Consider the following 14,606-nt stretch of genomic DNA (forward strand, 5'->3'; position numbering starts at 1 on the left):
AACGAAGTGATTTCAAGCAAGAATCGCAGTAAGACCACCGTTGAGCAGCACCGATCTTCGATCCTCCGACAAAAGTCTGGCTATTGCTGAGACCCGAATGTGGAAGATATCTTATGAGTGCGGCCAGTGTTAGCGTCGGACGAACAGTACGCAGTGCAGAACAACGCAGAAAGGAGCATGAGAGGTTTTATCGTATACACTACCCCTGCTTTAGGTCAGCATGCTTTAGAAAACGGTCACCGGATAAAATTTGACGAAACCTCTGTTGTGACTCGCACTAACGGTTTGTGCGGCAATAGGCCGGCCGGGGCGGCCGAGCGGTTCTAAGCGCTTCAGCCTGGAACCGCGCGACCGCTTCGGTCGCAGATTCGAATCCTGCCTCGCGCATGGATGTGTGTGATGTCCTTAGGTTAGTTAGGTTTAAGTAGTTCTAAGTTCTTGGGGACTGATGGCCTCAGAAGTTAAGTCCCATAGTGCTCAGAGCCATTTGAACCATTTTTTGCTGCAGTATAACTAAAGAAGCCATCTAAATAAAAGTCACTGATAACACCCTTCATAGGGACGGTGGCCTGCAGCTCATCGCGAAGTGGGATCCAGCTATAGCGAAGATGCACCGGGCTCATGGAACGCCGAATCAACGTACGCCCATATACGGCGACGCCACCAGTACTAGTGGCGTCACAATTCGCATCTGGTGCGAAATTTAGGTCACACACGAAGGTATAGGATCCCTTGGGGGTACAATAACGTTAGCTTCAAAGTCTATTGTATCACCAGTTGCGGCCATTTATGTTACAAATTTTAATACTCCCAAGCTCACTCATCAAAACCAGTAGGATAGTTCGCACTGGTCAAGAATGACGAAATTTGGCAATAAGAAATGCTCCTCAGAACAAGTAATGGGAAAAATCTGAAATTGTTGGTTTATAATTACATCACACGAGCAAGTTATTCTGACATTTATTACCCGACTGTCTGTCCGTCTCTTAAGACCCTGTCTCTCAGGAATGGGAATGCATATCAAAGTGAAATTTTTATCACATAGTGAGATCTATAGCACTTTGGTGGTGAAAAAATGTTAAGCTTGTAAGCCAGTGCACCGGCCGCTGTGGTCGAGCGGTTCTAGGCGCTTCAGTCCGGAGCCACCCGGCCTGCTACGGCCGCAGGTTCGCATCCTGCCTCTGGCGTGGATGTGTGTGATGTCCTTAGGTTAGTTAGGTTTAAGTAGTTTAAGCCTCAGGGACTTATGCCCTCAGATGGTAAGTCCCATAGTGCTTAGAGCCATTTGAACCGTTTGTGAGTCAGAGCAGTCGAAATAAATGTCTTGATACTCGCAAACTCACTCACGAAAAGCTATGGGGTACATCCACTTGACGTAGAATTTCGATACTTTGTATGGAGATGCGTTCCGCAATACAAGTAACGGAAAAAAGTCTGACCATTGTTAATTTGTAATTACATCCCAGGGAAAATCTTTCTTTTATCATTTATTATTCGACTTCGAACTTGAAACTGAAACATCCTCCAAGGTCTTGGAAACCCCGGGGCCGTTATCTTGGCAGTATCAATGTCGATAATATGCATAAATAGTTGAAATCCTCGATTCCCGGAACGGATGAACAGCCTTTATGCATACAGTATATACGTAACTAAGTTTTTACGGAACCCTCAGTGAACAACTTCCACTCGCACCTCTCCAATTTATTTACTTATTTAGCTTATAGTTGAATCTATGTACTTCTATTTATATAAGGAACAGTGCCTGCGTGTTTGTTTTGACAATCATACGAATCTGCAATTTCATACAGAACTAGATGACCTTCAAGGCAATAGGAACACCACTGTCTACGTAAGATTTCGTAATCTGACTTGTAACATAACTTCATGTAATATATGAAGGGGAAAGGATATTACTAAAAATCTCTAAAACTTAGACAGAGAGAGAGAGAGAGAGAGAGAGAGAGAGAGAGAGAGAGAGAGAGAGAGGAGAAATGTTGTTACCAACATCTCGAAAAGAAAGTCCTTGTCCGATTCACCTAAAAGTTTTTGGCTGTCTTACTAAAAATTTCTTCTGCAGTGAGATGAATCAGTGAAGAAAATTAATGAAAAAAATAAATGCCTACTAATCGAAATATATCGTGTTAAACTGCCTGTAATTCCTATCAAGCATATAAATTACAGTGGCAATATCCGCCTCGGAGAGAGTCCATCAGACGACAACAAATCGCGGAGCGAGCGAAAGCTCGAGAATTTGACAGAATCTTGATTGCAGACTCTTGTTTATTGATTAGTTGGCGTTGTTACATATGGCACACACTACAAATGATAATTTTGTCCGTATTTCACAAAAATGGCTCAAAAAATGGCTCTGAGCACTATGGGATTTAACATCTTAGGTCATCAGTCCCCTAGAACGTAGAACTACTTAAACCTAACTAACCTAAAGACATCACACACATCCATGCCCGAGGCAGGATTCGAAACTGCGACCGTAGCAGTCCCGCGGTACAGGACTGCACGCAGAAATGGTTCAAATGGCTCTAAGCACTATGGTACTTAACATCTGAGGTCATCAGTCCTCTAGACTTAGAATTACTTAATCCTAGCTAACCTAACGACATCACACACATCCATGCCCGAGGCAGAATTCGAACCTGCGACCGTAGCAGAAGCGCCGTGTTTCACAGTTATATCTATTACTGAAATCCATATAGCCGAACAAACGCTAAGGTAAGTCGTAGATACAATACCAACAAAAGGCACTAGATCGCGGGTCATCAAAGGATCGAGCAGAACCAGAGTCGTGCTCAAACAGAATCCAAATTGAAACAGTGAAAACTGGGCTGAAACAACAAAATACGATTCTCCAAAAGCACGATGAGATACTTGTCGTAAAACGTAACAACAGATGGTCCAACTAATGATCTTACCATACAGATAAGACATATTCATTCATCGCATTCGTATATGAGTTTCAACAAGGCACGGAGCCGATCACTTTGTGTGGCAGATGTTAAATATCCCGGCCAAAGCCGCTCAGTGCAGCTAATAATAGGCCTACAATAAATAATAACCGTTTTTTATTGAAATCATCTCAAACGTGCACCTGCCTGGCGCCGGACAGGTCTTGTAAGGTCTCATTTCCAAGGAGCTGGAGTGTCTCCTTCCCACATATCTCTTTCTTTAGGTTCTGGATGATGTAACCGATAATTGTAACATAGTTTTGATTGCTCTTTAATGACGGAAATTAAATTAGTGGACAGACAGTCTCATATCTGTTTTATAAGGGGTTCAGCGACGGGGCCGAGGGGCAAAAAGCAGCGAGTAGAGGCAAAGACGTCATGGAGGCGCAGCAATGGATTATGTGAATACAGGGCAGCGAGCGTCCGTGGCGAGTAAACAGACGCGGGGCGAGATTAAGAGCGGGTCGTACGTCACTGTCCGAGAGATTTCTTCAGTCGCGCCCCAGTAATGAGTGCCGTCTGTCACGCGAGCGCAGCCGAGCCGTGAGGGCGGGGGGGGGGGGGGGGGCAGCGTCGGCTTTTTGTCTCCGGCCCACTTCACCGCCGCCTTCCTACACTTGTTTTTACACCAAAGAGCCGAAATTAACTGCGCTAACTCGTTTCTGAGAATACATAACATAATAAGTACTTCCCGACGGCGACAGAATTACTGCAGCTGTCAGCGTGCGTAAATTAATCACGGGCGTGTAACTGCATTGTTAAGTTCGATAAGACGAACTCGAGCACGCTTTTGACGCAAGCTGAAGCATATGAGTAACCATCAGCACATATGCAGCAGTAATTATATTTCTTCTATCGAAAGAATGAACCTGATGCAAACATTACTCTGTATATTCTTTCGCGTTTCCTGGAACCTCATTGGATTTAATTTCACACGGAGGGGAAGCCAAGCTGTCTCCAGTAGAGTCAAATAAAAGTGTAAGGCTACGTTTCATGCTGTGCTTTATTGGACAATAGCTTTGCCGGCGCATTTAACTTGGACAGAAAGGGCCAGCCAGTTGGTCCGACTGATCTGCGGTTACGTGAACAGTTGCTGTTAACATGTAAAAAGAGACGAGCTGAGAAACAATATAGCTTCGAATGTCAATAGAATGAAATAATGGAAAAACTCCGGCAAATCGCATCTTAGATGACCAGGCGGAAAACGTAATTTTCTCTCGTTCGTAACTAATATAATATTGTAATTTAAAGCAAGAGTGATCAAAATTCGTAGCTTAGAAAGGGCAATTTTTAAGAATGCATCTATTTCACTACACAGATGTACTGTAGAACCAAAGAAACTGGAACACAAATAGTATTAATTTTTTTCTGATGGATAATATTAATGTATGCATGAATTAGCAGATTTCTTTTCAAATGAGACGAGACCTCAATCATTTTGAAAATAATTTGTGACTGAATTAACAACTAAATGATCGTCACGGAACTCGACCCATTCATCACTGCTGATTTAAATAATGAAGTGAAGAACGAAATCGTGAACGACACCTATTCACGAAAATAAAAGAATTCCTGTGTGAGATACGTTTTGTAAGTGGAGACGAGATGAAGTATCTAAGACATAAGCAGTAGCTTCTCAAGAATCCTTCAGGGCTGTCCATAAATCTGTCAGAGTGCAAGCGATGGAGATCTCTTCAGAACAGCACGTTGCAAGGCATCCCAGATATGCTCAACAATATTTATGTCTGGCGAATGTCGTGGCCGGCGGAAGTGTTTAAACTCAGAAGGGTGTTCCTGGAGCCACTCTGCAGCAATTCTGGATCTATGGTGTGTCGCACTGACCTGCTGGAATTGCCCATGTTAGTCGGAATCCACAATGGACATGAATGGATTAAGATGATCAGACAGGGTGCTTACGGACGTGTCATCTATCAGAGTCGTATATAGATGCATCAGGCGTCCCATATCACTCCAGCTGCACACATCCCACACGATTACAAAGCCTCCACCAGTCTCAACAGTCTCTTGATGACATGCAGGATCGATGGATTCATGAGGATGTCGCAATACCCGTACACATCCATCCGCACGATACAATCTGAAACGAGACTCGTCCGACCGGTCACCATGTATCCAGACATCAACACTCCCATGTCGGTGTCGACGGTCCCAGGCGTGGCGTAAGGCTTTGTGTCGTGCAGTCACCAAGGGTTTGCGAGTGGGCTTTCGGCTCCGAAAACCGATATCGATGTTGTTTTGTTGAATGGTTCACACGCTGACTCTTGTTGATGACCCAGCATTGAAATCTGCAGAAATTTGTGGAAAGGTCGCACTTCTGTCACTTTGAACGATTTTCTTCTTTTCGTTGGTCTCGTTCTTGCAGAATCTTTTTCCGTCCGCGGCGATGTCGGAGATCTGACGTTTTACCGGATTCCTGATATTCAGTGTACACTCGTCGAATGGTGGTACCGGATAATTTCCACTTTGTCACTTCCTCGGAAATGCTATATCGCATCGCTCGTGCGCGAACTATAACAACACGGTCAGACTCACTTACGTCTTGGTGACATGCCCTTTTAGCAGCAGTGACCGACCTAACAACTGCGTCAGACACTTGTTGTCTTGTATAGGCGTTTCCGACCGCAGCACTGTATTCTGACTGTTTACATATTTCTGTATTTGAATATGCATGCCTACACTATTTTCTTTGGAGCTTCCGTATATGTATTGGAGCCCCTGACGATATTACTTACATTTAGTTGTCGGTAATCTCTAAACTCCTTCCATAACCAAATCTGAATAATATATGTTAGTACTGGAACCCTTATCTGATAAGTTGATAACGAGGCGATCAACAACAGCATTCACAAAGCCACCCAAAAACCACATAGCTTCCTCCTGTTTTACGACGCGCATTTCTGCATTTCGCCAGCATTCGGGAGTGACATATTTCAAAGCTTCGTACGTCCGGCACATTAAATGTCTTGTTCTTTGACGTGGCAAATCACTTAACTTGACTGCAGATCAGTTGTGTACGATTCAGATTGCTGTGGTACAGTGGCAGCTGTAGAAATTCAACCTTAGTACAGTGTGCTCGATGCTGTGAAAAATTGTTGTTTTCCTTGTTCCTACCTCGCTTTACATTCTGACTCCTGTGAAACCAAGTCTGTGGTATAAAACAATGGACATAGTCCAAATAAGGATTAACTGGTTTTCTCAAGGTTCTCCCAAAGATTATCTTCTGTAATGCTTTCATAACTTAAACAATCTTTACTAACAATCTCGTATAAAGCATCGATCAACAAGAATTTATGTTTGCAATGAAAGCTGTAATTTTGTAAGCGAAATGGAGTAAGAAACAAGAAGACGTGCATTTTTCATACAAAATTATAACTAACTACATCTTAGTTTTCATACATTTGATGAATTTGATATTTAAATGAACAGGTATTCCAAGTGAACTAAAAACAAAAAACAAAGGCGCAGTGAGATTCGAACCAGTCATCCACAGACGTTTCGAATACCAGATGCCGGAGCTACTGATTACACCACCGATCTCGTCTCGACAAAAGCCTTATATTTGGTACACGCAGTTTCCCGAAAGTACACAATTATTGAAATAACAACTACTTGGTCACAGTATGATTAAGAAACACGTTGATGGCTGTTAATATATTGCAATACCTTGAAGTTTCATTCTCAGTGACATAGTAATATGACACTTAATACAGGGCTATTACAAATGATTGAAGCGATTTCATAAATTCACTGTAGCTCCATTCATTGACATATGGTCACGACACACTACAGATACGTAGAAAAACTCATAAAGTTTTGTTCGGCTGAAGCCGCACTTCAGGTTTCTGCCGCCAGAGCGCTCGAGAGCGCAGTGAGACAAAATGGCGATAGGAGCCGAGAAAGTGTATGTCGTGCTTGAAATGCACTCACATCAGTCAGTCATAACAGTGCAACGACACTTCAGGACGAAGTTCAACAAAGATCCACCAACTGCTAACTCCATTCGGCGATGGTATTCGCAGTTTAAAGTTTCTGGATGCCTCTGTAAGGGGAAATCAACGGGTCGGCCTGCAGTGAGCGAAGAAACGGTTGAATGCGTGCGGGCAAGTTTCACGCATAGTGATTTGAAAGATTCAGTGTTTAAACCTCCTCTACCAAGAATCGTGCCAGAACTGTGAGCTCGCATCAACAATGCTTTCGAACTCATTGATGGGGACATGTGTAAGTAGGCTTGGCTGCTTTGCATTGTTGTAATACTCGCCATTGTAGTGTTAGGCAGCTGGCTGTGAACAGCGCGTAGCGTTGCGCAGTTGGAGGTGAGCCGCCAGCAGTGGTGGATGTGGGGAGAGAGATGGCGGAGGTTTGCAGTTTGTCATGAACTGATATATATATATTATGATTTGTGATGATATTAAGGTAAATACATTGTTTGCTCTCTATTAATATCTTTCATTTGCTAACTACCCCTATCAGTAGTTAGTGCCTTCAGTAGTTTGAATCTTTTATTTAGCTGGCAGTAGTGGCGCTCGCTGTATTGCCTCGTCCCTTAGTTTAGCATCTGAGCTCAGTAGATTTAAGTTAGCTTAAGAGGGGGTAGCCTCTAAGAGAATGAGTTGCGATGAATTGGAAGAAATGCATTGAGAAAACAGGTTTAGGTAGGATTTTCTTGGAAATAAATGTTGAGGTAAGAAATGTATGAACATATAAATACAGAAAGCATGCTTAGATAGAATTTTTTTGGGTGGAAACAAAGGATGAAATAAGAGGAAAGATATATGAAGTTTTGGGTTGGACTGCAGTACCACGTTACACTGAAAACGAACCCTGTCCTTTCCCTTTTGTGTTATCCCACTATATGTTTGTGTACCCTTGTGTATTTGTTTTCTTCCTGTCTCTGTGTACAGTTTCATAGAATTTTTTTTCTCTTCTAATACTAAGCTATATTCACTATGAGGAGGAATACTGTTATCCTCAAATATAAGTTGCATTAATAATATGTTATTTTCTTTGTAAAGTTGTTTACAATTCTGTTCTGTTTCAATGTTCATGTGTGAAATTAATGTTTCGAAAACTATTCTCATTATTTTATGTATGTACTTATGTCACTATTTTTGTAACACTCATGTATATGTTTATTTCTATTCTTTTGTAAAGCCTGTACTACAAATGTTATCTGTATTATTATGTTTTTAATGATGTATTTTGTACCTTTGTTATTGTATTCTTCTGTTATAAAATTGTAATTGTCACCAGTTCATGATATTATTAACTTGTTAGTTACATTTCACTGCACACGTTTCTGTTGGTCATAGTATATGGACAATATGTGAGAAGTAGGGGCTGTTAGTGTTTGCACGTGTGTTGATAATTCAGCAAGGGACTGGATAACAGCATTGCTCGTTCTAAGGACAATTCCAAAAACTTTGTGAGTGCACAAGTGGTGGTTTATGGACTTGCTATATTCTCCGCAACACTCTTCGATAGTGAATGTGCACCTGCACAATCGCAACAGATGGCTGCTGGCAATCTCTACAAGGACTACAGTGGGTCTGCACCTCTGGTGGCCCACCAATGCCATTATCTCTACAAGGACTACAGTGGGTGTGCGTCTTTGCTGACTCACCAGTACCATTATTTCTACAAGGACTGCAGTGGGTCTGCACCTCTGGTGGCCCACCAATACCGTAATCTCTATCAGGACTACAGTGGGTCTGCTCTGTGATGACCTACCTACCAATATTCTTCCAAACTATGACTGACTCTGCTGTGGGTTTGCTCTGTTGTGGCCCGTTATCTGTCAGCATGTCAAGAGTCAGCACTGTCTTTCCGTTGGAAGGACAACACTACTTCTTCAAGACTGCATGGAAATCCACTACTTCTGTGTGCAATTTCTTTTACTAATGAGACTTTGTGAAAAAAAACCTGTAATTACTGTTATGATGTACGATTAGGACTGTCTTTATGGACTGTGAGACAATTTTAGCTTTTGACCAACATAATATCAATAAGTGTGTGCATTTGATTTCTTTGTTATTGTAATTATGAAAAATTTTTTCAAATCTGTATTGGCCACTGCCCCATCCAATTTGTAAAAATTTTTGTGAGGAGCATGGGGGCTATGTAAGTAGGCTGTTTATGTTTTCTCTATGTAAGTAGGCTGTTTATGTTTTCTCTATGTAAGTAGGCTGTTTATGTTTTCTTATTGGCAACGTTACGTAGCGCTCAATATGAAAATCACTGGCTGTGCTGTGTGCAGTCTGTGGCTGCTTTGCATTGTTGTAATACTCGCCATTGTAGTGTTAGGCAGCTGGCTGTGAACAGCGCGTAGCGTTGCGCAGTTGGAGGTGAGCCGCCAGCAGTGGTGGATGTGGGGAGAGAGATGGCGGAGGTTTGCAGTTTGTCATGAACTGATATATATATATTATGATTTGTGATGATATTAAGGTAAATACATTGTTTGCTCTCTATTAATATCTTTCATTTGCTAACTACCCCTATCAGTAGTTAGTGCCTTCAGTAGTTTGAATCTTTTATTTAGCTGGCAGTAGTGGCGCTCGCTGTATTGCAGTAGCTTGAGCAGCGAAGATTTTTGTGAGGTAAGTGATTTGTGAAAGGTATAGTTTAATGTTTGTCAGGGCCATTCTTTAGTAGGGAGTTTTGAAAGTCAGATTGCGTTGCGCTAAAAATATTGTGTGTCAGGTTAAGCACAGTCATGTAAAATTGTTCAAAGGGGACGTTTCACATGATGCGCCGAGTGTGGAAGGAACTTGATTATCGGCTTGATGTCTGCCGAATCACTAAATGGGCACATATCGAACATTTGTGAATGCCTAAAAAAACTTTTTGAGTTTTTGTATGTGTGTGCAAAGCATTGTGAAAATATCTCAAATAATAAAGTTATTGTAGAGCTGTGAAATCGCTTCAATCATTTGTAATAACCCTGTACATTAGTTGAACCTACACCCAAGAGCGTAACAACGACGGTGTACTTACCCCAGCCACGACTGTTGGCCAATCATCACGCTTGTGTTTGTTTGCATAAGGTATATTCTTATGATGAACGACGTTACAGCTGTCTTATCATGAGAATGCAAGTACGACTACAAACGGGTGGAACTCGTCTTCATGCTCTCCTCCAAGAGATATAATTCGATAATTTATGCAGATATAAAGCATTCAGAAAATTTGGTTAAAATACCATTGACATGAATAGCGAAAAACTGGTACATGGCATTCCGGAATCGTAGGTTGGTGTTGCAGCTAGGAGATTAATACATCCATACAAGAAATCTTCAGTAATCTCTTGAGAAAGATCAAGAAACCCGAAAAAGATATTCCTATTATCCATAAAAAAGAGGTTCCAATTTGCTGGATCGAGCCATTAAATATTTCTTACCTCCAGATTAAATGAAGAGCAAACATAATATGACATCCAAAGTCACTTTAAATGATTTTTTTGCATTAGGAAGTGCTTCGTGCTGAAACAGAAAAGTTCAGTATTAATAATAACGTCATTCAATCTATCTTGTCAGTTATACTGGTCGGCTTGAACAAAGATCGATAATGTGCTCATGATGACTCGTACAGCTAAGTCAACTTCGAAGGTGGGAATATACCACCGATATGTTGACGACGGAATAACTGGCGAAAGCGAAGAAGATATCAAATAATTCTAAAATTAAGGAAATGATGACAAAGAAAGAGATAACAAATTCCTTCTTTAAAATCAAGTAGTTTTTAGTTATGTCTGTCAAAATGGGGACTAGCTATTAGCAGAAAATTAAGAAATAGATAATATTTCATAGACTTATACTTTCGTCCATACTGATGCCCCTTGCTAGTTCTAGAATCAAAATAAATGACTTTACATAGCAGTTACACTCAAGTCGGAGAATATAACCGTGAACTGTTAAGAGATTCCAAATGTTTCATGTAATTTTTCCTTCTTGTTTCCCAATATTGGACTCTGCTACCAGAGTAGCGTAGAAGTAAATGTCCTCGGAGTAGTGAAGCAACTTAAATCACTTAATAGAAACAAGTCTTCTGGTACAGTCTGTGTACCAATTAGATCCCTTTCGGAGTATGCTGATGCATTAGCTCCATACCTAACAATCATATACAACTGTTCGCTTAACGAAAGATCCGTACCCAAGGATTGCAAAATAGCACACGTCACACCAATATTCAAGAAACGTAGTAGGAGTAATCCACTAAATTACAGGCCCATATCGTTAACGTCGATATGCAGCAGGATTCTGGAACATATTTTGTGTTCAAACGCCGACCACTGTGGCCGAGCACTTCTAGGCGCTTCAGTCTGGAACCGCGCGACCGCTACAGTCGCAGATTAGAATCCTGCATCGGGTATGGATGTGTATGATGTCCTTAGGTTAGTTAGGTTTAAGTAATTCTAAGGTATAGGGGACTGATGACCTCAGAAGTTAAGTCCCATAGTGCTCAGAGCCATTTGAACCATTTTGAACAGGAACGATGTTTTCTAAACCCATGTTGACTGTGTGTCCATAGACAGTTTTCTCCGAGGTAATTCATGATGTCTGAACACAAAAATGGTTCACATGGCTCTGAGCACAACGGGACTTAACGTCTGTGGTCATCAGTCCCCTAGAACTTCGAACTTTACTGTGAAACACAACTAGCTCTTTATTCACATGAAGTGTTGAGTGCTACTGACAAGGGATTTCAGATTGAGTCCGTATTTCTGGATTTCCGGAAGGCTTTTGACACAGTACTCCACAATCGGCTTGAAGTAAAGTTGCGTGCTTAAGGAATATCGTCTCAGTTATGTGACCGGTTTCGTGATTTTCTATCAGAGAGGTCACAGTTCGTAGTAATTGACGGAAAGTCATCGAGTCCCCAAGGTAGTGTTATAGGTCCTTTGCTTTTCCTTATCTATATAAACGATTTGGGAGACAATCTGACCAGCCATCTTAGGTTGTTAGCAGATGACGCTGTCGTTTATCGATTAATAAAGTCATCAGAAGATCAAAACAAACTGCAAAACATTTTAGAAAATACATCTGATGGTGCGAAAATTGGCAGTTGACCATAAATAACGAAAAGTGTGAGGTCATCCACATGAGTGCTAAAAAGAATTCTTTAAACTTCGGTTACACGATCAATCAGTCAAATCTAAAAGCCGTAAATTCAGCTAAAAACCTGGGTATTACAATTACGCCCAACTTAAATTGGAAGGAACACATAGAAAATGGCCGGCCGGTGTGGCCGAGCGGTTCTAGGCGCTTCGGTCTGGAACTGCGCGAGCACTACGGTCGCAGGTTCGAATCCTGCCTCGGGCATGGATGTGTGTGTAGTTCTAAGTTCTAGGGGATTGATTACCTCAGATGTTAAGTCCCATAGTGCTCAGAGCAATTTGAACCACACAGAAAATGTTGGGGGCAAGGCTAACCAAAAACTGCGTTTTATTGGCAGGACACTAAGAGAATGTAACAGATCTACTAAGGAGACTGCCTACACTACGCTTGTCCTTCCTCTTTTAGAATACTGCTGTGCTGTGCGGGATCCTTACCAGATAGGACTGACGGAGCACATCGAAAAAGTTCAAAGAAGGGAATCACATTTTTTATTATCGCGAAATATGGGAGAGAGTGTCACAGAAATGGTTAGGATTTCGGCTGCACATTGCATGGGGGCTTAATTAAATTTATGAGATTGAAAATATTTTTAGTAACTGTATGTCCGATTACGTAAGTCTCGTAATCGGCTGGCCCTGACTAGTATTATTACGCAATCTGACTGCAAAGAACAATGTAAGAAAATTTTCGTAAACACAGTTAATTAATTAAGACCCCAGCAACTATAAAAATCTACGAAACCAATGAGCACAAGAGTAACTGTTCTGTATGTGGGAGTGTGACTCAACGTCCACATCTGGCACGGTTCTTTTCCAACAAGACAAGAATTTTGATACCAATTATACTGACGTGACAAAAGAAATTTAGAAAAACTATAATTACGCAAAAAAATCACAATTACACTCTAATCCAAGAACACAAGCCAGATGCTTTGTTGACTGAACCTGTAGTGACACATTATTTCAGATACACAACTAATAAAGGAACATTATAAATTTTACCTTCATATATTGACGAAATGCACTCATTACAATAACATCTGCTATCTCTCCCATCAAATAACTGCATAAAACATGGAACACTCTTTACTACAACATCTTGCTCCAACTTCACAACAACCACGAGCTCTCGACAAAACTGTCCTCTACGATCTCTTCACAAGCACTGACTTCTACGAACTCTAAACACGCACTGTGGAGGCGGCTTAATAGTACTCTTTGGCGCACTCTCTGGCGCAGTGGCACAGTGTAGCCACCTTTCATATGCCCCTCCTCCACAGGCCAGAATTTGATGGTATTTTTGCCAGCATTGGTGGTGAAAATACCACCAAATTCGTCCAGAAAAATACAAACAAAAATAAAAGATAATATTAATACCTAAACATCACATAACTAGTTAAAAATTTTGGCTTTGCACTGACCTTTCACTAACCTAATGTATGAAATACAGTAAGCAATACAACTTCTTTTCATACATGTGACTTTACATAATAGTTTACAATATACAAAAAATCAGTTTATGCAAATGTTCACATAAAATGCCTGCAATGATTAGTTTATACAAAAAAAAAGACACTAACAGGTGACATCTTTTTAGTAGAAGCAGTCCATCAATTGCACCCAGTAAAGTTTAGCAGGTACACCCAGCAACAAGTCACATTAGTTCAGTAGAGGCAATCCATCAGAGGTACCCAGCAATGTTGAGTAGGTGCAGACAGCAACAAGTGACTTCATTTCAGTAGAAACAGTTCATTAGATGCACCCAGCAATGTTAAGTAGGTGCAGACAGCAACAAGTGACATTATTTCAGTAGAAACAGTTCATTAGATGCACCCAGCAATGTTAAGTAGGTGCAGACAGCAACAAGTGACATTATTTCAGTAGAAGCAGTTCCATCTGTGGCACCCAGTAAAGTTGCAGAGGTACACACAGCAACAAGTCACATTAGTTCAGTAGAAGCAGTCCATCAGAGGCACCCAGCAATGTTGAGTAGGTGCAGACACCAACAAGTGACATCATTTCAGTAGAAGCAGTCCATCAGTTGCACCCAGCAATGTTGAGCAGGTGCAGACAGCAACAAGTGACATTATTTCAGTAGAAGCAGTTCCATCTGTGGCACCCAGTAAAGTTGCAGAGGTACACACAGCAACAAGTCACATTAGTTCAGTAGAAGCAGTCCATCAGAGGCACCCAGCAATGTTGAGTAGGTGCAGACACCAACAAGTGACATCATTTCAGTAGAAGCAGTCCATCAGTTGCACCCAGCAATGTTGAGTAGGTGCAGACACCAAAAAGTCACATTTCTCAGCAGAAGCAGTTCCACAAAATTCACTAACACTGATCACACAGTTCATCAGCAGAAATTAAACATGACTAAATGTCACACATCATATTGAAAAGTGCAGGTAACAGTTCAGAATATTTATCTTCACTAATCAGACAGTTCAGGCATGAACAATAGTTTGAATGCACATACAAATGCTTTTACAGTAACATACAAATCATAACAAACA

The sequence above is a fragment of the Schistocerca piceifrons genome, chromosome 7 (genome assembly GCF_021461385.2).
Source record: "Schistocerca piceifrons isolate TAMUIC-IGC-003096 chromosome 7, iqSchPice1.1, whole genome shotgun sequence".
In the NCBI taxonomy this organism is placed as follows: domain Eukaryota; kingdom Metazoa; phylum Arthropoda; class Insecta; order Orthoptera; family Acrididae; genus Schistocerca; species Schistocerca piceifrons.